Raw genomic sequence first — 27,426 nt, 5'->3', positions numbered from 1 at the left:
TTTCTATTGTGTTATTTCGACCTTCTGTCATGTTCGTATAGCTCCATAGCTAGTTTGTCCGTATGCAATCCAAACGCTCTTGCCGATTCTCCGAATCTTTGTTTCAACGTATTGAACTCTAGTTGCAAATGTGTAGTACTTTTCTTGCTAAGATAGCAAACTTTTAGCTCTCTTTTTAACTGAGCATATATTTCGAGTTTGAAAATCAGTCATAGCTTTGTCTTTTAGTTTAATGCACAGTATTGCTTCCAGTAGCGTTCCTTCTTCCATCGGATTCGTATTTTTCATAGCGTATGATGCAGTACTTAAGAATTCCGGCAGCTTATGAGAGATTCCATCGAATTCCGAAATCATATCGCGAGCTTCTTTTAATCGTAGATATCCTGCTACGGTCTTGGATCGGTTTCGTATGTCTTCGAGTGTTCGTCCGTAAGTTATGTCTAATGGCTCGCCACGGAGTTGTTCATTAGGTACTTGTGCGAATCGGTTTTGAAAACCGTAATTTCTAGTCGACCTATTCGTTCTTGTAGCGCGCGAATTCCTTCTAGCAACACGTCTAATATTGATTCATTGTTCGGTTTTGATTGCTCTACCCTTCTGCGTGAGGGGCCTGCCGAAGCTTTGAGACGTTCTATTTTCGTATCTATTTCTGTGCGGGTTACCTCCGGTTCCCTAGTTTCTTCGCTACGAGGTATACGTAATTGTCGTTCTGCCATGTTTTTATGCTCGAGATTGTGCGGAGCCGTGTAATATTCTTCCGGATCGAAAATGCTATCGATATAAGATGTTAGCGAGAACTGTCTTCGTTGTGAATTTTGGCTCTCGCCTCCTTCAGTTCTGGGATGCCGTCTGTTTTCGTCCATTGATTCCGGCTATTAAGCTCTCGTCAACGTCATTGAACGGAAATACTCGCTCGATAAGTATGTGTGGATGGAGCACAGTTGTCCTAGATCGGCACTCAGCTATCTTTTTCGTACTCTTTCGATTGTAGGCTTGTTATTTTCTGACGGAGCCTTTTTCGTCTGCCTGTTTTTCACAGGTCTTGTAATTTGAGAAAGTTTCTTTTCTGCCTACAGCTTTGGGGCTAGTACTGCAGGTCTTATGAAAGTTGCCAGAAAAGTTTTTTTTTCTTTCTGTCCGTTTTGTCTGCTAGGATTTACTCTCGATTTCTGCTCGGTTAGCGATTATTCTTTCAGATTGTATGAATCGTGGGGATAATGTCGACAATTTCACCGCTGCCACCAAAATGTTATAGCCCGGATTGGATAATTACAAGATTGTAATTAGGGAAAGTCGGGTTCGCTTTAGGAATTAGAACTCCGAGCAGGATCGTAGATGGAAGGTTCTTCTGGTCAAATATTATTATTCACTTTCATTAAGTAGCTGATTTATTGGTACGGCTTCTTAACAATGGTTCGTGTGAATGTCGCTATTACTGACAACGACATGACATTGGCCGTGATGAAGTACAACTGTCTTGTTACGTATTGTGACTGCCCGTTCTTAGTGATTTAGCGACCGTTTTTATAGTATTTTAGTAGTGTCGTCTTATAATTCTAAATCGGACCATATATATGGTTAAAACGGCGCGCTCTCGCAAATTCCTCGTTCGCGCTTCGCTTTGGAATTTGTGGACTTGCTTTTGCATGCTTGCATTTCCGGCCGGCGTTTCCATAGCATCGACTATTCCGAGATTCGAGAATCGTGAGGATAAGATATAATATGGCAAAAATAATATAAAAAGTAACTCGGGCTACAACAGGTGATATTATAAAACTCAGTTTAAAAGGAAATTATCACAAAATCGCGCGCAAAATACGTATGCAAATAAACGATTTAACATTTCTGGATATGTATTTCTGGATATAATATTTCTGGATATAATATTTGTGGAATTAACTTCTCTCAGATTTAATGAAATTCTTCGTATTATTTTCTCAAATCGTAATTTATAGCTTTTATTTATAAATTGGTATAATATGTACAACGATATAATAATAAACTTAATGATTTTGTAACTTAAATTCCAGTCTTTGTCTCTTATTTTCTTTTCACTCCAACCTAAAATTAATGCGCTACGTCCTTCGAGCTAGAAATATCTAAAAAAATTTTCAGACATTGCGTTTGTTATAGAATAAGAGTTTCATATAACTCCGAGTTCATTAGAAAAACGTCTAGTGCGAACCTGTTCGTTCCTGTTTTCCTATTTCGCATTCCATTTTCGTCAGGTCAAGTATATTTCCTTCAGACGCACACCCTCCCTTCTTATTCGAGGGCTCGAGTTTGATGCAATCTCTCCTGTCATGCTCCAGGAGGATTATTTGTATATTTGCCAATGGCGTTGGAGGGTGTCGCCGTTGCAATCCGACCTGCATTCATCGAGAAAATAAGACCATCATCTCTCTGGAGTATCGGTCGTGGGAATTCGAAAGAATACATGTATTAGGTGTACAAAAAAGTTCTGAGCTTTAGATTTCATACAACCGAAATAACAATTTAAATTTTATGTCTTCCCGCCCTTTTGCGGTTTTAAAGCGTTGACATTTGGCCTTCTAAAATGCCATACGGTTTGGCGTTTGATGCATATAATCTCAAAAATCAGTAGTGTTCACGATGGCAATAACAAAAGAACATATTCGATTTTCCATCCACTTCGCGTTTCATCTGAAGAAAAATGCTGCTGAAGCCACTGCAATGATTTGTGCTGCATATGGAGAGAACGCTGTAAGTCATACTACATGTAAAAGATAATATAAAAAATTTCGCCAAGGAGATTTCAGTCTTGAAGATGAACCGCGTGCTGGACGCCCTCAAAAGGTTGAAACGAACGAATTGCACTGCTGGATATAAACTCCGCGCAAACTGAAAAGGAGCTTGCAGAACAGCTTGGCGTTACGCAGCAAACCATATCCGTACGTTTACATACGGTGGGAAAGGTTCAGAAGGAAGGCAGATGGGTTCCGCATGAATTGTCCGAAGACAACAAAAATCGTCGGCATGACACTGTACCCACTTTGCTTTCAAAGTTCCGGAAAAAAGATTTTCTGCACAAAATCATTACAGGCGATGAAAAGTGGATTCTTTATGATAACCCTAAATATAGAAAATCATGGGTTGACCCTGGTCAACCTTCAACATCGACACCAAAGTCCATCCACGCTAAGAAAGTTATGTTCTGTATCTGGTGGGATTGGAAAAGTGTATTGTATTACGAATTGTTACAACCGGGTGAAATTATCACGGCAGACCGCTACCAACAACAATTGACCAATTTGAGCAATGCATTAGAAGAAAAGAGACCATTTACTGGCCGAAGACGTCGTAAAGTGATCTTGCTTCATGACAATGCTCGACCACATGTTGCGAAAGCGACTCAGGACCATATCTTTGCGTTAAGCTGGGAACTTTTCCCGCACGCGGCGTATAGCCCAGACATGGCGCCTTCCGATTACTATCTATTCTGATCGCTGCAGCATCATTTTTTTTTCTGATACACATTTCGTGAGATTTGAAGAGATACGAAAATGCATTGATGATTTTATCGCTTCGAAGCCGGTGAGCTTCTATCATCAAAGAATTCGCAAGCTACCCGAAAGATGGGAAAAGGTTGTTGATGTAAACGGGAAATATTTCACTGATTAATATTTTTTTGTTTGTTTTTGAATAAAGATTGAATTTTACAAAAAAAAGCTCAGAACTTTTTTGTACACCTAATATATATATATATATATATATATATATATATATATATATATATTGTAATATACGTATATATATGTATATCATTTTATTGTTGACGTGTTATTTTAAACATGTTATTTGCGATAAATATCATCACATGCCTCGGTAGTCGAAAGGATAAGATGCCTGCCCGGTAAGTAGAAGATCCAGGTTCGCTTCCTGGCTGAGGTGGTATTTTTTCGCAAAATAATTACGAGTTTTGACGGTTCGTGGTCGGGCCCCGCCGTGACGCACACCCTCCCTTCTTTTTTTTAATCTTTCTTGTCGCAGATATCACTTTATCGAATTCAGAGCGGTCTCGAAACAAATTTTTAAGTTTCGCTAGCTATTAGACATCAAGAAACCTTTTGTCGTAAAGAAAAACTTGATTTACATCCCATATATACAAAGTAACAAATTTCTACCTTCGGGACGTTCTGCGTATCGTACCGCAAAAATCTTTTTCCATTAGCGCGGGGACAAGCATATCCCTTCAGACGTTCATCATCCTTCTTATCGTTGGCACCATTTTGTCGGACGCACGAGCGGTCCGAAACAAATTTTAATAATTTCGTTAGCTATTAGATCTGGAAAAACCTTTCATCTTAAGAAAAAAACGTGATTTGTATCTCATATATACAGAGAATCAGTTTCCTTCTTTCGATCTAAGTTGTGTATCATATCATAAAATTCGCATTCCGTTCTTGTCAGGACAAGCATATTCTCTTCAGATGTTCGTCGTCCTTCTTATCGCTAGCACTATTTTGTCGGATCTCACGAACGGTCCTGGAACAAATTTTAATAGTTTCGTTTGCTATTAGATCTAGAAAAATCTTTCGTCTTAAGAAAAACGTAATTTGTATATATGTGTAACGTCCGGAGAGCCGCCATTTATATTTTTTTTCCTCTTCCACGCATGTAATATCACCTTAATATAATTCATCGCCAGCGACTGAGAACGGCCATTAGCTCTCCTGCCGTTCCGCCTAACATGGCGCACCCCGCCATTATTATGCTACATAGATGTAATATTATTCTAACCGTCTTCTTCAATAATTATAAATATTAACATTTAATAACACATGTATTCGATTATCCTAATCACTTTCCTTACTAACTACAATATTTAATCACCTTCCTTACTAAACAACAATATTTGATATAATACACGAAATACTTTATAATTATACTTTAAAAATATTTAAATTATAATAATAAATATAATGTTCCTTAAACATACCTAAATATAATATCTGCATTAATAATAAGATCATGTTAATGATAACGATATTAATTTAATTAATTGTAAGATTATTACTACAATAAAGCTCGCATTACTGTTACGCGCATCATCTCCAGTCAGCCACGCACTGATTGGCCGATCAACGACCGCCATAGATATGCACAGCCTAGCTCTATAGCCTAGCTCTATAATCTATGCCGCCGCCAACGCCGTGCGTTGGCGTACCCACGCTACCGTCATGTTGCGCAACAGCGCCGCCGCAAGCACGCGCTACAACGCGTTCACTCACACATACTCCTCCACTCTTGTGCGCGTCGTCGAACAGTTGACATCGCAAGCGTCTTGCTCCGATCTCTAGTACGTAATTCAAATTCTAGTTGCGTAGTTATTCAATTTCTAATTCGTATTCCGTTCTATTTCTAGTTCATATTCCGCTACAATTTCTAGTTCTAAATAAGCGATTTTGATTGTTTATCTCGTATTAGTGAGTAAAGCTTCGTGAGTGTAACCTTTAATTAATTGTTTAAATATATTAATATTAAATTCAAATCGCCACGTGTTCGTTCTTTCACACGCTCCATCACCGCTTTTATCCGCATTAGAATAAAGCTTCGCGCGTGCAACTTTTAATTAATCTCCTGAATATAATAATATAAAATTCGAATCACCATGTGTTTGCTTTTTCATACGGTTCATCACCGCGTTTACTAACGGAAGTGTTCACGAGGGCACGAGGCAATTAGATGTTAATAGCAAGTCCAATATTGACTAATCGATTAATTCATAATTAAAGCAAGAATTCCGATTATTTCTGGGGGCAAGGTGTTGTGCGTCATCCGCACTTACCACTGTTACGTCAAGATCGCGGAGGCCCCTCCGATAAGCTCAGCGGCAAATTATTGAAAACGCTCCCGAGGAATTTCAGCAAATTACGCGGCTGACCTTGCGATTAAACCGACGTCGAGTAATTATTTGACCGTGAGCGAATCAGTGAAACGGAAAAATTGGTTAGCCGGCGCGATAAAATGCCGTTGGGAGCGGGATTCGTCTCGTCAAGGTAATATCGTCCGCAGATGTTTTCTATGGTGTTACCTAATTCCCTGAGTACTTCCAGAGATACGATAAAAACCTCGGTACATTCGGGGCAAAGCTCGATGTCGCAGACTATTACGAGACTGGTACGGCAGCTATCACAATGATGCCGGACGGAAATGTACCCAAACTGGAACGCGTAGGCCAGTTCCAGACGATACGTAAGCATCCCTTCTGGTATTTCTTCCTTGTATCGAAAGCACAGATATTCGGCACTGTTAAGGAACGATTCGGCGGTAGTGTCGTCTACGCGTCGATATCCAAATGTGGTAAGGCAATGCACCGTACTCATACGATATTTGTATACGGCAGCTGGGTGAGTGCGTGAGTCTCGTGGCTCGAGGAAACAAGGCGGGCACATTACGTCAAATAACGTGTGTTAACATTACGCGGCGAATATTCAACGTTAAATAATATTTCGAAACTAGAATATTTCTATACGCAACGGTAAAGCGGCTCAAAATCCTGCATGCCTTAAGGGAAAGTAGCAAGGGAGGCAAAAAAAAAGGGTCGATCGTAAAACCTTTCCGGTCGAGTGATGTGACTATGCGGCGGTCGCTCGACGCGAACAAAGCGAATGATGTAACCGAAAGAATTCGGAGCACGACGAGTATACTTATATTCGTTTACATCTAATTTTCTTATACGTATACTCTTTCACCGGTGTAAACGTATGCCTGGTGGGAAAATGCGAAAGCAACCGGAAATAAAACTCAATGCATAATTCTCACTTACCTTTTGGTGTTTGCTCTACGCAGATACTCTTCGAGGGAGATATGTGGTCGAAAACTGCTTCCTTGGTAAGCTGCTACGGGCACGGATGGGGCTGGCAGGGCGCTCCAGAGGCGATCATGCACGAGGAGTTCGTACTCGCCGTCGTAAGTCACTCCTTCGTCGATTGCATTGTGGTCGTAAATCGCGGCCACGTGGAGGTCGTATTCGAGTCGCCGAAGTGCGTTGTTACGACCCGCGCGATTTTTCCGTGCCTTAGGCATTCGACAGAGGCTTTAGGCGTATATTATATTTAATGAAAAGGTTAAGGTTAGGATATTACATTCGGCTGCGAGCCAATTACGCATTGGTTCGGCGTCGCGTTGGAATGCAGGAGCTACCGCGTGCTCGAAGTCCGATGTTTCCTTCGTGGTAAGTGCGGATGACGCACAACACCTTGCCCCCAGAAACGATCGGAATTCTTGCTTTGCCGTTAATTATTCGATAAAAGAAGACTTGAGTTATTATGAACGCCCGTTGCCTCTTTAGCCTCGCGAACACATCCGTTATTATCGGAATCTCGGAGACAAGGGATGAGATAATGAAGGACACGTGGCGTTAAGTAAAAATCGATATATTTAGATATTCACTGAATTTACTTACACTCACGAACAAGATGGTACGGAATACTAATAATATATATGTTAAATTAGAAATTGAAATAGCTAGGATTTGAACTAAATTTAGAGATTGAAATACACTTAAACTTGAACGAGACAAGGATTTAGGAACGATGCTCGCACGGTGTTCACTGATCGATGACGCGCACAAGAGTGAACGAGTATGGCCGCGCATTGTAACGCGTGCCTGCGGCGGCGCTGTTGCACAACATGGCGGCAGCGTGGGTACGCCAACGCACATGGCGTTGGCGGCGGCATAGACCATAGAGCTAGGCTAGATGTACATATCTATAGCGGTCGTTGGTCGGCCAATCAGCGCGTGGCTGACCGGAGATGATGCGCGTAAAAGATGGATATCCAGCTCCTTTTTACTATCCGGTTTGATAGCCGAATTATTAGTATCCGGATATCGGATCGAAATTTGATATTTAAAATTGGTGCCATTAGTGCGGGATTCGAGACGCAGAGTCCTCTAGGAACAAAGCTAATCATTTTTTATCAGATTGGCTCTCTTTTGTACAATCTTTTTAAAGGTTTTAAAGGTTTAAAAGTGTATTTTCAATAATGCTGAAGTGCATTAGTGAAAAGTTTTCTAACTTAACCTACGAGAAGATATTAATAGCAAAGTAATTAGAGAAAATTATTGATAAATTCATCTTCTACATGGTGTAGACCTGAAGAATATATCGTTCATTTTATTGTTGCATTCAATTATAAAATATAATGGCACAAGGAAAATCTAACGTATGGAAATTTTTAAAAATATGTAATAATGATGAAAAAAAAATAGAAGGCGATTCACAAGTGAACAATAGTTCGCAAAACAAAATTATGAGAGATAAAACGCCTAAATTATTCTCTACAAAACCTTTCTGGAATCACTTGAAAAATAAACATCCATTGACAATAGAAAATGTAAGATATTGAGTTAGGCAGATGTTGAATAGACACGCGTATATATATATATATTAGCACGGTTATTATATTACAATATTCTATATTGGTTTTCGAATGTCTCAATAGCGGATTGCCTCTATCTCGTTTTCTTTCCATTCTGTAGGAGGCGCCTCCCAATGTTTCGTTCCTAACTAAGACTCGTAACACTCTCTCCCTCGTTATTATTTAAAAGTTCAGCAGCTCAGGTCGTCTTCTAATTCTCTGTGAACGACGTGGCGCAGTCTTCGGAGTTAGGTCTGCAGCTTCCCTAGGTAAGGTAGGTTCCACAGATTCCTGTTGCTCTTCAGAAGTAGGAGTGATAGCCCTTCTTATGACCGGACTTTGTCCAGGTAGTGTGTCTCACTTCTGGGCTAAGTTGCACAGTTTCTTTTGTTTCAGGTTGATTTTGTGTCGGTATGGCTTCTTGCAGATGTCTCGGACTAAGGTGGTGCGTATTAGGTATATAGACATTGTCACTCATGCATGTGGACTTTATAATTTGGTCAACATACCTTTGGTGTATCCTTCCGTTTACTTCCACTTGATACTGCAGTTTCCCTCTTCTGTTAACGATTTCTCCGAATTTCCATTTATTACTGTCATACATTCTAATCTGTACTCTATCTCCTCTGTTAAATTCTTTTCTTACTAGCAGATCATCATTCTTGCCTTCTTTTTGTTTTTCTTCTCTTCTTCTTACTAAGTCATTCCTTGTTCTATATAGTCTCTTGAACATCATCTCTCCAGGACTCAAACTCGTCGCACTATTTGATGTTTTCCTGTACATCATCAGGAATTTATGAAGTTTGTCTTGTAGCAATCTTTCTTCATTAGCCATTGCTTTGAGTTTATTTTTGAAAGTTTGTACATATCTTTCTGCTTGCCCATTTGTGGATGGATGAAAAGGTGCAGTGAACTTTGCTTGAATCCCATTTTTCTTAAAAAATCTTAGCATTTCTTCTGATCTGAACTGTCTACCATTGTCTGAAACTTGGGTGATGGGTAGCCCGAAAGTGACATATAACTTTTTGAGTATGTTTATCGTTGATGTAGCTGTGATGGATGTAGTTGGTATGACTTCTAGCCACTTTGTGTAAGCATCTATAACCACCAGGAAATATTGATTCATGAATGGTTCGGCATAGTCTATGTGAATTCGACTCCATGGCTCTTTAGGATATTCCCAGCAGTGTATTGGTACTTTTACAAGATTTTTCTGCATTAAACAACACATCTTGCATTGTTTTACCATATGTTCAATATCTAAGTCAATATTTTTCCACCATACATAGCTCCTAGCTAATGCTTTCATCTTTATAATACCTGTATGCAGTTCCTCTAAGATTTGAGGTTGTAATTTCTTAGGTATTACAATTCTTGTACCATAAAAAATGCAGTTGTTTTGCAATGAAAATTCATGTAGTCTCTTTGGGTCCATTTTGCCTGATTGAATGTCCAGGTACAGTTTTTGTAAGTCCGGGTCTTTTCTAGTCGCTTCTGTAATTTCTTGTAATGTTATGGGCATTTCAGAGATTTGGTTTAAATAGAATGCATCATCATCTGTTAGGTTTTCCTTTGTTGTTTCTGTAGAATTTATTTGTCTTGAGAAATAGTCTGCATTTGCATGATCTGTAGTCTTCCTGAGTTTAATATCATAGTTAAACCCTGCTAAGAAATTTGCATAATGTACCAGTCTAATAGTTGTGGTTGCAGGTGTAGCCTTTTCAGGATGAAGTATTCTGACTAATAGTTGGTTGTCAATAATCAATGTGATTTTTCTTCCATAGCAGAATTGAAAAAACTTTTTTAGTCCCCATATTAACGCTGCTGCTTCTTTGTCCAGTTGGCTGTAACCTTTCTCGGCTTTAGATAGGGATCTTGATGCGAATGCTATGGGTCGTTCCGTCTTGTCTGGCATTATGTGTGATAACACTGCTCCGAATTCGGTAGGTGATGCATCTGTAGCCAGGGGTCACTGGTAAATTTCCATGAAATGGTGTCAGAACTTTTTTCCACACATTTCTTCCTTTAATTCTTGAAAAATCTTCTCACATTCTTTTGACCAGACAAATTTTGTATCTTTCTGTAACAGATTATAAAGTGGACTTAGTTTTGATGCCAGATTTGGAATAAACTGCTGATAATAATTTATCATCCCCAAAAAGGTACGTAGAGATGATACATCAATAGAACGTGGGCTATTTTTGATATCGTTAATTTTATCTTGAGTAGGATGTAATCCATTTTCATTTATTTTATGTCCCAGATAAGTTACTGACCTTTGGAAAAATTGACATTTCTTCCTATTTAGATGTAGTCCACATTTTTGTAATTTCTGGAAAACTGTTCTAATTCTTTGCAACAGCTGGATGTATGTTTTTCCTTGTAAGGTAATGTCATCAAAAAAACATGCTGTACCTTCTATTCCTTGTAGAGTTTGATCTATGTAACGTTGCCAAACATTTGGTGCTATTTTTATACCAAACATTAATCTTTTTACTTTATAGGTGCCTTTTATGTGCTTATGGCCTGCATTTCTGCTGTATCATCATTGGTCATCATGTGTAAGTATGCTTGATTTATATTCAGTATGCAGAAGTATTTTCCACCACTTAATTTTGAAAATATTTCTTCAATTCTTGGAATAGGGTAGTTATCATTTTCGAGATTTTTGTTTATAGTTGCCCTATAGTCTGCACATAAGCGCATCTTTCCATTCTGCTTTATTACAGGAACTACCACCGGTGTGCCCCACTGCGAGTAAATAACTTTTTCTAATATTCCTGCATCCTCCAATCTGTCTATCTCTGCTTCCACTTGATCTTTGAGTGCGAACGGTACTGGACGTGCTTTCAAAAATACAGGTATTACTCCTTCTTTCAATTTAAATGCAGCTTGATAGTCTTTAATTTTTCCAATCTTTCCTGAAAATAATTCTTTATATTCTTCTATTAGGTTTCATAATTTTTCTTGAAATTCTTTTTCAGTTATGTCCTTATCATTTTTATATATTGCATTCACTTCAAATTGTAAATTTAATTTTCTTAATCATTCTCTTCCTACTACTGGATTTACTTTTTTTTTTATCACAAATATTCTTCCTTGAACTTGCTTATCTTTGCATATAATTTTTATGTTGCCGGTCCCGATGGGTTGTATGACTTCACCTGTGTAAGTTCTCAATTTTACTGACGTATTTGTAAGTTTCAGGTCTTGGAAATTCTTGTTGAAATATTCATCCGAGCATGTTGTAACTGCTGCACCGGTATCCAATTCTAAAGTATGTAATTTTCCATTTAAGTTTAATGTTATTTTGAATTTATCATTTTGTGTCATATTTTCCAATGGTATTTTATGTATCTCATATATCTCTTTATCGCTATCATGTGATGATGAATCTTCTTCAACTTCTAGTTGTTTTTGCTCCTTAAAACACACAGATTGTAGATGTCCTTTAGTCTTGCATTTCTTGCAAAACAGTTTATTTTTGAGTCTGCACTGACTCGCTGTATGATTATTTTTACCACAACGGAAACACTGTATTTCTTTTTGCTTTGTATCATTTTCTTTATTTGTGTATATATTTTTCCTGGATTTGTTTACTGATATTTTATTTATGTTAGGTTGTACTTCTTGTCCCATCTCTTTAATTTCTGATTTAGACGTCTCTATGGCTATGGCAATTTTCATAATGTCATCAAACTTGGTATTTAGTGATTCCTGTAGCAGCCTCTCTTTTATCTCTGCATTACGCAGTCCTCGAATAAATTGGACTCTGAGGTGAGTTTCAAATGTTGTTTGTTTGCAATTATTGCAAACAAAGTTGCATTTTTCGCCTATTTCTTTTAACCCGGCTACATAGTTGCGATGCTTTCGTATTCTTGTTGCGTTCTAAGGCAAAACTTATGCTGTTGTGCTACTTCCCCAGGCCTCAGGTGCTATGTGGCTCCTCAGTATTTTCACTAATTCATCATACGATTTCGACTCAGGTGTATTTGGTGCCGTTAAGTTTTTCAACATTTGGTAATGTTTCGGCCCGATACAGTTCAAAAAAATTTGTAATTTTGTGGTTTCGTTTGTAACACCCTTTAGGGTTATGTAATTTTGCAATCTTTGCAAATAGCTGGTAAATGATTCATTTACCTCGTCGTACGGCTGTAAGTTGATGCCGCTGATACTTTTCGTACCTTCATTTAGCAGTGCTTTTTGTAGATTTGCCTGTTGCAATTGCATGCCGCGCATTGTCTCCATCATCTGCGCCAGTACTTGCAATAGTTGTGCCTCCATTGTATTTCGTGACAGGGAAAACGGAAGGTTGTGAAGTGGGTTATCGTCACAGGAATTTGAGCTCCTGGAAGGAAAAAAGTTGGTGGACACACTTACGTAATTTTTCCTTTTAAGGTCTTCCTTTTATGCTTGATGCACGTGTACCTACCACGCGTGTTACTTTTGCGCAGATTCACTTTTTTCACTTATCCTATCCTCGTTGCCAAGCTGTAAGATATTGAGTTAGGCAGATGTTGAATAGACACGCGTATATATATATATATATATATATATATATATATATATATATATATATATATATTAGCACGGTTATTATATTACAATATTCTATATTGGTTTTCGAATGTCTCAATAGCGGATTGCCTCTATCTCATTTTCTTTCCATCCTGTAGGAGGCGCCTCCCAATGTTTCGTTCCTAACTAAGACTCGTAACAGAAAACATGGATGGAAATATAAATATCAACAAAGCTGAATGTGATCCACCAAGCTCTCCATCATCAATCTCAAAATCAAAATCTCATCAGCCTACTTTACAATCTTTAATTAAGAAAAAAGAAATGTGGTTTTTAGATGATCCAAAAACCATGAACATAATCAAAAATATCTGTGAATATTTTTTATTTTTTTTATATATATTTTTATATATATTTAAGAGAAACGCTATATATTTTATTTTGAATAAATATTAAATAATTAAATATTTATGCTAATTTGTCAGTAATGTCATCGTCAAGTTATGTCTAATATTGTTCCTAACGAACAAACGTTCGTATTATAATAATAAATTAGTTATAAAGTTTAAAATTCTCAACTGTTTATTTTCGTTATATTTTAGACGAAATGACTCTTGATGCTGAACCATTCGCATTAGTTGAGCGAAAAGGTTAATAAAATATTTGGCACCGCAGTATCCTCTTGTAGAACATATTTTTCTGAAAAAATTATGCCACATCTGTATGAAAATTTGAAAATATGTTAAAGAAAAATTAATTACTGCGATAAACATATCGTTCTCCATCGATATTTGGACTAATCTAACAAACAACGAGTCATTTATAAGCCTGACAGCTCATTTCATACGAAGTGATGATATGCAAAGAGAAATACTTGTACTCAGCGCGAAACATTTTCCTGATAGTCATATTGGTTTCAATACTCTCGGTCAGATATTAAATGATGTGATGGAAGAATGGCATATAAGTTCTAGCCAAATTCATAAAAAGGATAATGATCGCCCACGTTTCGCAGTTCCAGAAAGCATGATTAATAGCATTATTCGTACTTACCACGATGATAAAGCGTTGTGGATTTGATAAAACATTTCGGAATACACGAAATATATTGATTTCCTATGCGAAAACGAATTCACGATTATATTGAAAATTACTTGACGTGTTTGGTCGCAAACTCGTCAACGCATCGATTTGAAGGGCAATCATAAACCGGTGATGCGTCGACTGTACCTTATACAACGTTGCATCTCGATCATTTCGAGCCTTTCGAAATTTTCAATGATGGTTATAAGTATATTTTAGTTTTGGTTGATTCATTTTCGCGTTTCACATGGCTTTTTCCAACTAAATCTACAAATTCTAGAGAAGTTAGACCATTTACGAAATTTGTTCAATATCTTCAATATCTGGGTTATCCGTCAGAAATCATTACTGATCACGGTACAGCATTTACATCAGAGAAATTTTTACATTTTTGCAAAACTTAAATATTAAATTGCGACAAGTAGCAGTGGCTTTACCATGGGCGAATGGTATTGTAGAACACGTAAATCATTTCATCAAAAGTTCATTAGCAAAAATTATAGATTCCCCGGAGGATTGGAAGATAAAATTAAAAACACATTCAACACATCATAAATAGTACGCATAATTCGGCATTAAAATCTTCACCGTCGAGAGTATTCAGTTTCGAAAAAAGAGGGCAAGACGACCAACAAATAAAGTCGTTAGTAACCGAATTAGCAAAAACACCTATTTCTTTTGATGAACAAAGAGAAGTCGTGAGGAATTTGGCTTCGAAAACAAATGAAAAATTGTGGGAATATAACTGTGTTATTACGATAATCGATATAAGAAACAGTCGAAATATCGAGAAGGTGATTATGTCCTCGTGCGAATTACGCAAAACAAGCCTGGCGAACGTAAGAAACTCAAACCGAATTACAAGGACCGAATTACAAACCGTATATGATCGCGAAAATTCTAAATCACAATCGTTATATCATGAAGGACATTCCGGGATTCAATATAACACAATGTGCCTATAACATGATAAACTGAAATTTTGGGTCAACCTAGTGGAATCCTAGGAATATAATTAGTATTATTTTAGTTAAAATTAGAAGTTACATGGTTGCTTTTCTTTTTTTCTATTCTATGCCATCATCGAGAAATTAAAAACAAATCTTAGTTTAAGAGGTATTATGATTAATTAAATATTTTAGATTACCTTATTAATCATTAAGCGTTGTGATAGGTTAAGTACTAGAATTTAAATGCGTTAGATGTAAGCTAGTTATGTAAAAAAAAAGCAATTAATATTCTTAAGAAATCTATTGTGTTTGAAACATTTATATTTGATTTTATCCTGATTATTAATATTTGGTTTATATTTTCATGTTTAGTTTATATTTTGCTTACTTCCATTTTGTTTTATATATATATATATATATATATATAATTCAATTATGTTGTAATTTTCTGTTATTTAAGAAGGAAGAACGTTTTATATATATATATATATATATATATATATATATATATATATATATAGTACATTCGAGGCGAATGTAACATCAGAATGGCCGAGCTGTAAGAATTTTTAGACCACTCGTTACGTTGCTCCAATTGTGGTCACTTCGGCAACTAGCGGCGCTCATCACACATCACGTGAATATCACGATGAGACAGCGCATGCGTATTGTTCAGAAATTTGGAGAATCGGTCCGAAGCATGCCGATATTGCGCCGATTCGACACTCGATATCTCGCTTCATTAGTTATCGATTGAATAAGTAATTCGTTCCGATCTTTTGTAATAATCGAGTCTCGTAATCCGACACATTAGTTTCCAGTGCCATTTTCGGTAATGCGGAAGCACATTCGGTGTTCAATATTAATCATTGATTCAGATTTTGTGCGTGCATTTCGTTTCTTGCACGTGCGTAATTTTCGAGTATTGTTTTGTTTAAATAAATTGATTTTATTTTTAAATACGAGTTTTAATTGTGCCATCCAAGATAAACTCCTCATCCAAGTTAAAGCTCTCAGAAATAATAAAGAAAAACTCTTCAAACCAGAGGTGGGCAGTATTTGAAATACATATTTAAATACATTTTGTATTTTGTATTTAAATCCTTTTTTTGAGTATATTTTGTATTTTGTATTTAAATACTTTTTTTAGAATATTTTGTATTTTGAATTTTATTTGTAAATATATTTAAATTTTGTAAAATGATCAACCAAACAACATCGTGTCTACTGTCAGTAGCTGAATTCGTCGAAATTATTAGTGTCGCTAGTTGCCGAAGTGATCGCAATCGGAGCAACGTAACGGATGGCCTATACAAATTCTTACAGCTCGGCCATACTGACGTTACATTCACCTCGAATGTATTATATATATATTTGCGCAAACTATATATATATATATATATATATATATATATATATAAAACGTTCTTCCTTCTTAAATAACAAAAAAATTACAACATAATTGAGCAATATATATATATATATATATATATATATATATATATATATATTAGGTGTATAAAAAAGTTCTGAGCTTTAGATTTCATACAACCGAAATAACAATTTAAATTTTATATATCTTCCCGCTCTTTTGCGATTTTAAAGCGTTGACATTTGGCCTTCTAAAATGCCATACGGTTTGGCGTTTGATGCACATAACTTCAAAAATCAGTAGTGTTCACGATGGCAATAACAAAAGAGCATATTCGATTTTCCATCCACTTCGCGTTTCATCTGAAGAAAAATGCTGCTGAAGCCACTGCAATGATTTGTGCTGCATATGGAGAGAACGCTGTAAGTCATACTACATGTAAAAGACGGTATCAAAAATTTCACCAAGGAGATTTCAGTCTTAAAGATGAACCGCGTGCTGGACGCCCTCAAAAGATTGAAACGGACGAATTGCAAGCACTGCTGGATATAACTCTGCGCAAACTGAAAAGGAGCTTGCAGAATAGCTTGGCGTTACGCAGCAAACCATTTCCGTACGTTTACATACGATGGGAAAGGAAGGCAGATGGGTTCCGCATGAATTGTCCGAAGACAACAAAAATCGTCGGCGTGACACTGTACTCACTTTGCTTTCAACGTTCCGGAAAAAAGATTTTCTGCACAAAATCATTATAGGCGATGAAAAGTGGATTCTTTATGATAACTCTAAACGTAGAAAATCATGGATTAACTTTGGTCAACCTTCGACATCGACGCCAAAGCCCAATATCCACGCCAAGAAGGTTTTGCTCTGTATCTGGTGGAATGGGAAAGGTGTGTTGTATTACGAGTTGTTACAACCGGGTGAAACTATCACGGCAGACCGCTACCAACAACAATTAACCAATTTGAGCGATGCATTAGAAGAAAAGAGGCCATTTACTAGCCAAGAACGCCGTAAAGTGATCTTGCTTCATGACAATGCTCGACCATATGTTGCGAAAGCGACTCAGGACCATATCTTTGCGTTAGGTTGGGAACTTCTCCCGCACGCGGCGTATAGCCCAGACATGGCGCCTTCCGATTACTATCTATTCCGGTCGCTGCAGCATCATTTTATTTTCTGATACACATTTCGTGAGATTTGAAGAGATACGAAAATGCATTGATGACTTTATCGCTTCGAAGCCGGTGAGTTTCTATCGTCAAGGAATTCGCAAGCTACCCGAAAGATGGTAAAAGGCAATTGTTGATGCAAACGGGGAATATTTCGCTGATTATTATTTTTTTGTTTGTTTTTGAATAAAAATTGAATTTTACAAAAAAAAGCTCAGAACATTTTTGTACACCTAATATCTATACATACATCTTCGCAATAATTATTATTAATTCTTTTTTGTTTGTTCTTTACAAAATTGACTATATATTAATATATAAACATATATAAATATTGATATTAATATAAATAGATGTTAATATAGATGTTAATGTATATATATATATATATATATATATATATATATATATATATATATATATATATTGAAACATTTTATTTAGTTTTTGTATATTTTTGTTCGTATATTTAATAAGAAATAAAATACGTATTGACTGTAAATTGTGTAATTATTGGATAAAAATATTAAACAAAATCTTAATTAAATATTATAAATCATTCTTTATTGTAAACCTTTATTTTTACAATAAAACAAACTAAAGACTAGACATAAACTAAAGTAGTAAATAAACTAAAAAACATTTTTTAAGAATATTCTTAAAAAGTAATATTAAAGAAACATAATATTTTTGAAACATATTTTGAAACATATAATGTTCAAATATTAAAAAAAACAAACAAATTTTTTAAACATAAATTCAGAACATACATTCTACTTTCATTCATCTCTGAACTAAAAAAATAATAACAAAAATATTTTTTAACGAAATAAATGTATAAAATAAAATTCAAAACATTCTTTAAATCATAAAATAATTTAAAAAAATCTTTATCTTTAACGAAATAAATGCTTAAAATTAAACATTAATATAACATTTTTGGTTAGCTTTTTTAATAATAAAAGAAAAAATATTTTCTATTTATTTTGTAAATCTAAATTTATTATTATAACGGTTCATCCTCGCCGGGCGTGTTGTGCGAGTTCGGATGCGCGGACGTGCTCATCGGTTGCCGGATTCGGTAATTAATAAAATTATTTAACTCGGATGTTTTGTTAAAAGAGTGTATATTTATTTGAATTAATCCAGGTGGATACATAGCGGTGTTGATTCGCCGTGAGATTCTCGGTGCGGGCGAAGTATGCGCGGTGCGCGCGACACGTGCGTCGGGGCAAGAGATTGGCTCGCATCGGGGCCTACTGGTCGCGTAGGCACGTGATCGAGCGTGATTCGGCGATAGCGCTCGCAGTGCGTGCCGCAGTATTTTCGCGCGGTCGATGTGCGTTTGAATGTCAGGAGGGAGAATGCTTGCTCTGGCTCGTAAATTTTGCACGAGAGATAAGTATGCTTGTTGGGGACTGAGAATATTCCGTCCCGTATGCTCGTGTATAAGCGGGATTGATGAGACCGAGAATGCTCTATCTCAGAGTGGAAGATAGAAGGAATAAGTGACAAGTATGCTTATCGGAGACTAAGAATGTTCCGATCCGATTTGCTCGTATCGTTAGTAAGAAAGCGTTGAGACTGAGAATGCTCTGTCTCGAGGGAAACGAGAGTCAAGTATGCTTGACGAGGACTAAGAATACTTTGTCCCGATTTTTTCATCTTTGTGAATAGATGATACCTGGTGTCGAGTATGCTCGGTGGAGATCAGGAATGTCTGGTTTATTGGTATCGGTCGGAGATGTGAACAGGTCGTAGAATCGAATCGGTCTGGTCTGTCTTATCGTGGATCGACCGGATTTATATATCCGGCCGCGTCTGCTATTTTGCGCTAACAAAATAACAGCAGTGTTGATTCGCCTAGCTCGCTTGTTGGCAGGTGTTATGTGCTGTTCGCTGTGAAGTATGTGCGGTGTACTCGGAGTGCGCGGCGCGTGCATCGAAGCGAAAGATTCGTGTCGGGGCCTATTGGTCGCGTAAGCGCGTGATTGGTTAAACGGTGGTTCGTCGAGAGCGCTGCAGTGCTCGCAGTGCGTGCGGCGTTATTCAGTATTTTCGCGCGGTTAATGTGCGTTCAAACGCCAGGAGTGAGAATGCTCGCTCCTGTTCGTGGATTTTACACGAGAGACAAGTATGCTTGTCGGAGACCGAGAATACTCCGTCCCGTGTGCTCGTATTGTTAGCAAGAAAGCGTTGAGACTGAGAATGCTCTGTCTCGGAAAAAGCGAGAGCCAAGTGTACTTGACGGGACTGAGAATGCTCTGTCGATTTTCTCATTTTTGCAGATGGATGATACCTGGTGTAAAAATCGTCGAATATGCACGGCGGAGATCAGGAATGCCTGGTCTCGGTTTTCGGTATCGGTCGGAGAATGGAATAGAGGATGAATCGGAGGATCGGATTGGACAGATTATTTTATTCTAGATCGGCCGGGTTTGTATACCCGGCCGCATTTGTTATTTTGTGTTAACAAAATAATGCGGGTCGTCGACAGTGTTTGACACTCACGTGGCGAATGCGTGTTCGGTTGCGCGCGCAATGATCGGTGCGTTCGGTATCTCAGGCGCGCGCATCGGTCGGTGTGTTTAATAGCGGGCGCGGAGCCCGGTCGCACTTACTGACTAGAACGATGCGCGCGAGGCGTATCGTTACATTATTAATATATTACTTTAACTGTATTAATTATCTTTTCTTTGTATTTTTATTAGTTCCTGTAACAGTTTATTCTTTTCCTCGCGTAATTTATTTGTGATTAGTAATTGCTTTTCGTATGATTTTCTCATTTTTTTGTATTCATTTGTAACGGGGCACATCCCTCCGCTCCGTTCCTCCTCCGATTTTCCCCCGACCGACCATTCGTCGGGGATCGCCGAACAATAGGCGGAGTGTGGCAGTGGCCGCAAGAGGCATTTATGCCTCTTTTTTTTAAGTATTACGATACGCGATACTCCGAAGCGTCGGAGAATACCATAAAAATATGTTTGTTTTCGTGGTATTTCCTCACACCGCGCCACGCGTCGCGCCACCAAGCGCTAGCGCACCCCGCGCCGCACCACGCACCGTACCACCGAGCGTAAATGCGTCCCGCGCCGCATCAACGCCGCGCCACGCAAGCGAGCGAGCATTCTGCACCGCGCCACGATCGCGTCTACAAGCGCGTGACCACCTCCGCACCGCGTCGTTACCTTCCCACCGAATTCCTTCCCTACTCTTAAACATCCCCCGCTCCTATTCCTTATAATCCCCAAAAAACCAATTATACTCGATCCTTTTTTTCCGCTCCTGGGAAGAGAGATGCTAACCCCAAGATCGACCAATCCGACCGAAAATACCGAGGTCGATCTCGGGTATAAAAAAGCATCGCTCTCCACAGGAAATCACTCCTCGTTGACTCCTGTTCCTCGCTCGTTTTCCAAGAGCACGTCTCAAGGAAGCGAGCATTCGAAATCGGTAGAAAGCCTGAGTTTTGGGGCCCTCCCCAACGCGCCAAGTTCGCTTGGCCTGGCCGAAAGCCGTAGCTTCAAATTTTTCACGGCAAGCCGAGAGCTGCTGGAGTCTCCCCAGCGTGTCGAGTTCGCTCGATCCGACTCCGCCGTTCCCGAGATTTCTTCACCGGGTATCGGGGTTCTCCGTTCCTCTCCGAGCACCGGGGTACGCCTTGGTCGGCCGAGTACACTCGGCACCGACGCCTCTTTCTCCGCACACAGCTGGGCCCCTCCCCGGCTGGCCGAGTTCACTCGGCACTCACTAAGACAGACGAGGGGTACACCCTCGAGCCCTCTCGGCAGGGAAACGGAACGGGTCCACCCGTTCTCCGATCTAAACGATCCGACAACTTCGCGAATATCTCACCCTCGTGACAACGCCCGCAACACGCGTGCACGTTTTAAATCACCGCTGATTTAAAGATCCGCGACGAACATGTGCGACACCGCCGCCGCCGCGCGCGCCCCGCGCCACCAAACTTCGCACAGCGACCAGTATCGCGCCAACCGCCAGAGCGATACCTCATTTGTATCCAAACAATATCCGCGCGCCGATTGCCATCTCGCCCGTCCACGATCACGGTCATTCGCGATCGGTGCATTCCATCGCACCATTGTTATTTGAATAAATCATTGTTATTTCTTATAATTATCGCCTAACAACTAGATAACCAAATTTCTGTCTCCAACGTCCTCGCTTCCTCCTCCTGATAACCGACTGACCGCTCTCCGCGCGGGAAAGCGAGACCGTTTTACATTTATTATTTCTTTTTGCATCTCACATTTAGTCTTATTTTCTTTATGTATATCATTTGTTAATTTTTCTAAATTTCACATGTTGACATGTGTCCAAAACTTGTGCTTATTTTCTTTATATAGCTTTTGCTTTTGAATATCTATATTATAAATTATAGAATCATTATTTTTTATTGATAAAAAATTCAAGTTGAGAAAATAGATCTAGTCATTCGGAATATCTCCGTTATATTTTAAGTAATATAATATTAATTATAAATCACAAATTGTTGATTTATTGTAATCATTTTGAATTAGTATCAAAGAACGTATAATAAGAATTCTTGCAAAATATAGTAAAATATAGTAAAAATATTAATCGATAATGTTTACATTTGATAAAAAAGATTTATAAAATATATAAAAAATTTATTTTTATTACATTAATCAATAAATAACTGTATATTTAAAATGAATTATGACTTTGTTTTTAATTAAGCATAATTTATTTCTAGATATATGGTTATTCATTCATTATTGAAGCAAAAAAGAAATTTGATATATTTACAATTCTATTCCATTAATTTCAAATTTTATTTTATCAAAAAATATCTTTTTTGTAATGTATTTTGTAATGTATTTTGCAAAAATTTTCATTATATATTCTTGCTTGTGTTATCAATTAAGATGACCGTAATAAACCAATATTAGTGAAATACAAATGATTTTATATTTTATCTATTTAATTAATTTTTCAAGCTTTGCTATATCTTATTGTAAAATAAATGAATATAACAAATAAATATAGTATTTTATTTAAAATGTTTATAACTTTTAATATATATATATATATATATATAATTTTACAAGGAAATTGTCATTATATTATATTTTCAAAAATATTCTATAGATTAAATATGCAATGTTTCTTTATATTAATAAATATAACGAAAGTATTTTATCATTGTAGAAAACTTATGTTTTAACGTAATTTTATAATTTTTTATAATTTTTTATTTATCTTTCTGTTACCGTTAGTATTACTGATTGCAATTTCATTATAAGTTGGTTCATTATATATTGTTTGATGTAATGTTGTTAATTCGTTATATGTTTGATCTGATATTGTTGATTCATTACATATTACCTGCTGTGATATTGTTGGTTCATTATGCTGTCTGATACGAAATTTCTTCATTACATATTGCTTGATGCGACATTATCGGTTGGTTGATTACATGTTGCTTAGCTTTAATTTGTATACTTGTATTTATACTATTATAATTATTTTCATTATTTTCATTATATATGTAGATCTACAATATATTTAAAATAAATGATTAAAACAATTTTATTATATAAGAAACGGTTTCTAATAATTAAGACTTTTTTTACTTAAAATCTAATATAAAACTTACAAAGATGTTGACCTACTATCATTTTTTAAAATTATGCCTTTATTTTCTGATAACAATAAGGGTTCAATGTTGTTTTTCGCCTAATAGTTCTGCTAATTCTCTATAATTAAATTAAACATGTTTTATAATAAATATTAATTTTTTTATACATTTTAAAATTTATTGATATACTTATTCATAAGGACAACTTAATCTATTTCTTCTACTTTTTTTATTATGGGTTATTATATTTTTATAAGATCGTTCCAATGATTTATATTTGTTTTCTACTTGTATTGCAGAAACATTATAGCTTTGCATTTTCATTTTTTCTGAAATTTTTGCAGAATCATTTTGTTTTAATTTTTCTTTGTACAAATAGATCTATATTTTCTTTATACAAAGATAGAAATAATTTTGTACTCGTATCTGTCCAACAAAATGCTTCTCTATATATTTCTTCTTTTCTATTCATATCCTCATTATTTAATTCATTTGCATTACTAGGAATATCATGTCATGTTATTAATATGTTTTTATTATCAATAGTACATACTGTCAAAATTAAAATCGATTTCTTTGTATATGTGAAATTCTAATCCTGCTGCAAATGCATACAACAATATATTAATTTTTATATTTTGTTTATACACAGATGTTGATACACAGATTTAAATCTACAGAGGCTGATATTCATAATAGTAAATAATTTTGAATTCTTCGTTAAATAATATATAAATAGTAAATTTAGAGGGGCAATCTTAATATTTTCAGAGATACATGTAACGTATCTATTTTCATTTATCAGAATGTTTCCTGCGCCATCTTTTTTGATAAATGCTATTTCTACATTATCGTTTGCCATTGCTGGAAATGGAATGCCAGACGGAATAATGTGCGAAAGTCCGATTTATCAAATAAATGACACCTTGATATATAATGACACTTCTGTACACGTCGGTGTCCGTCGGTCGAATCTCCTGTTCGTTATTCCGTATTAGCTTTCTTCCCTACTTTTCTCCTTCGAGATTATTCTTAAATAATAAATATCTTAATTCTTACAAATAAATATAGTTTCGAAGAAGAATCTGTTTGCTATTATTGTTTGTCTCTTGTCTATTGTCTCGATTGTTAAATGTTTCGAATTATGTTTTTCAACTTGCAGGAATTGTCAACCTTTCGGTATTACAAAGACTAGAAAATAATAATCATGGAATACAGTAAGTATAAATTTAAAAACAAATATGTAATATTTATATATAATATTATTAATTATATATAATTATAATTATGCATTAGCGTCCGATTTTCTAATCTACAAATTTTCTACAAATTTAATATTTAATGAATACTTTTTTTTTATTTTCTAAATAGTAATGCCGATAATTTTAACTTGCATATCTCAAGTACTATATATTAAAATATATAAACAATATCAATCAGATATTGAATTTATACTTTAAGAAAGTTTCTACTTTCATATTTATTGATTAATATCTTATGGTATTCAAACTTATCGCTACTGATTGAATTTCGTTTGTCCTGCACTGCTTGCACTGACTCTAGACCTAGAATTCAGTGAATTCGTGCACTAAGTTCTGTTGCACTGGAATAACGAATAGTATCAATGACATCATTTCGGAAATAGAAAACGCTTTAGTGTACACTTCTTGCACTAGTTTAAAAAGTTCAGGAATAAAAAATAAACCTTGTCTCCTTACACCATGGCGACGATAATAATGATGACGACGTTTCTTAAAGTAAAAATTTCCAAATCCGACTTTGCGTAGCAATATCTCTGCTTATACGGCATGTAGCAGAAAAATAAAAATACTTTTATTATGCAACTGCGGACTCAAGCTATAAATCAAGCTTAAAACTTGATTAGTTTAGCTATTATTGAGATTCGATAATTTCAGATGCTCGCATCTCGCGTAGTCACACGGTAGTTCTCGGTTGACTTGACACCCGAGATACATCGCATATACTGTGTGTGTGTGTGTGTGTGTGTGTGTGTGTGTGTGTGTGCCTGCGTGTGTGTGCGCCTGCGTGTGTGCGTGCGTGCGTGCGTGCGTGCGTGCGTGCGTGCGTGCGTGCGTGCGTGCGTGCGTGCGTGCGTGCGTGCGTGCGTGCGTGCGTGCGTGCGTGCGTGCGCGTGCGCGCGCGCGCGCGCGTGTGTGTGTGGACGCGCGTGCATATGCCTGTATATCAAATTATATCAATGTATAGAATGGTAAATGCGAGTGGCTCGACATTAGAATCATCAAACGAGCAAATTTAGGAAAGCGAAAGCTTCCGAAGCGGAAAGACGATCGTAAGACGTAATAGAATCGTAGTCGTAATCATAATTCCAACACACAATAAATTGGTAAGCCTGTTCTACAATGCGTCATGCATCACAATCAAATATTCTCCCCATATTTGACTGTGATTAGCCCATTCTTACAGCCCACGACACCGATACACGACGCATTGTAGAACAGGCCGTAAAGGATATATGTCGCTAATTCCTTGTGCGTTGGAATTACGACTATGATTACGACTGCGATGATTACGACTTTGTTACAATCGTTCGATTATATCGTCTGTCGGTGTCATGAGCCGTAAACTGTAAGAATGGACCAATTACAATCAAATATTCCCCCCACATTCGTTTGTGATTGGTCCATTCTTGTGGCTTGCGGCTTGTAACACCGACATGCGACTTGTTGTAGAACAACCTTAGGCTTAATTTGACTAGCGAGAATATAGCGCGAGAATTAGATGGCTGCCCTTGTCTATTATTCGAACTGGCCCAAACTCCGAGCACTTATGGATGTATTTTTTCATCGTACATAAGTCAAAATTCGGATAAAAGAATAAAAGAAAAAAGGATATTATGAAATAAATTATTGAAAAAAAGTCAAGAAATTAATTTTTAAAATATATATTGTAAGTTAAAATTAAATATATAATATATTTAAAGAATTAAATTATATTTATATAATTTATATATATATATATAATATATATATATAAAATATATTTATATATATTTATATATATTTATATATATTTATTATAATTATATATATTTATTATATTTATTATTTATAATTTATATATATTTATATATATATATATATAAATTATATATAATAAATTATATATATATATATATATATATATATATAATTTATTATATATAATTTATATATATATATATATAAATATATATAAATTATAAATAATAAATATAATAAATATATATAATTATAATAAATATATATAAATATATATAAATATATATAAATATATTTTATATATATATATTATATATATATATATAAATTATATAAATATAATTTATATATATTTATATATATTTATTATAATTATATATATTTATTATATTTATTATTTATAATTTATATATATTTATATATATATATATATAAATTATATATAATAAATTATATATATATATATATAATTAAAACATTTAGAAATATATGCATATAAATAGATTGAGTGGTAAAATAAATCATCAAGAGTAATGAAAAAAAGAGAGAAAGGCGAGGGGAAGAGGGGGGGGAGAGAGAGAGAAAGAGAGAGAGAGAGAAAAGCGGAAGGAGCAATGAACAAGCTGAATGTTTATACTTACGTATGACTTTGCATAATGATCAGTCGATTCTAACGATGAAACAGGTCCATATCGAATAACAGATTAAAAATTCTTCCACTTTTCTTTATAAATTGTATTATATTTCAACACATTCATGTAGTACACTTCACATCATTCACTCACTTGATCAATTAAACAAGGAATTTATTAATAAATCAATCAATAACTAATTATTCAATATAAAATCACTAATAATTGTTCACTGTGCAAAAGTTTTTGAAGTGACTACTATTTCTTCTAATGATTTTGACTCATGACTCGATGCAGATCACGAATAATTAATAAAAATAATGTATAAAGCAAACTCAGCAAATGATGTAACAAAGTTACATCGAATTGATAGGATATTCGAAATGATAGGAAAACAAAACGCGAAACGTCACAGTCGTTTCAAAAAATTTACACAAAAACAGAACACATTGACTTAACTTAGAGATCTCAATAAGACTATTCGAAGGAAACATGTGTTTACTCGACAATGGCTGTGTTCAGCCACAATATATACACGCAACTCTCGCGATTTCAGCTTGGATAAAAATGAACTGCACATGCGCGAGGTAGCTAGCCGATCACAGCATTGATATTCTATCTTATTTTTCTCTATTTGCGCTCTCTATTACAACCATTTAAGATAGGCTGCACTCCAATATTCACTATCA

General features: G+C 35.9%; 2 long non-coding RNA genes across 3 annotated transcripts; both read right to left on the bottom strand.

The window, feature by feature from the left end:
• On the bottom strand, positions 1–27,426 carry LOC148938059 (uncharacterized). Of its 2 annotated transcripts, XR_016138334.1 has the most exons (4): positions 26,747–27,426; positions 4,146–4,506; positions 2,186–4,066; positions 1–2,099 (listed from the first exon to the last, which is right to left on the bottom strand). It is a non-coding gene; the product is annotated as an uncharacterized LOC148938059 (long non-coding RNA). The 2 variants fall into 2 exon arrangements; XR_016138333.1 differs by having other exon boundaries at positions 1–4,066; positions 26,747–27,419.
• Positions 23,560–25,899, bottom strand: LOC148938060 (uncharacterized). The gene is made up of 2 exons (XR_016139360.1): positions 24,812–25,899; positions 23,560–24,709 (listed from the first exon to the last, which is right to left on the bottom strand). It is a non-coding gene; the product is annotated as an uncharacterized LOC148938060 (long non-coding RNA).

Source organism: Pogonomyrmex barbatus, unplaced genomic scaffold (genome assembly GCF_055798465.1).
Source record: "Pogonomyrmex barbatus isolate J1 unplaced genomic scaffold, ASM5579846v1 scaffold1, whole genome shotgun sequence".
Classification (NCBI taxonomy): Eukaryota; Metazoa; Arthropoda; class Insecta; order Hymenoptera; family Formicidae; genus Pogonomyrmex; species Pogonomyrmex barbatus.
Note: the sequence above shows the minus strand (reverse complement) of the source record. Positions and strands in the feature narration are given on the sequence as shown.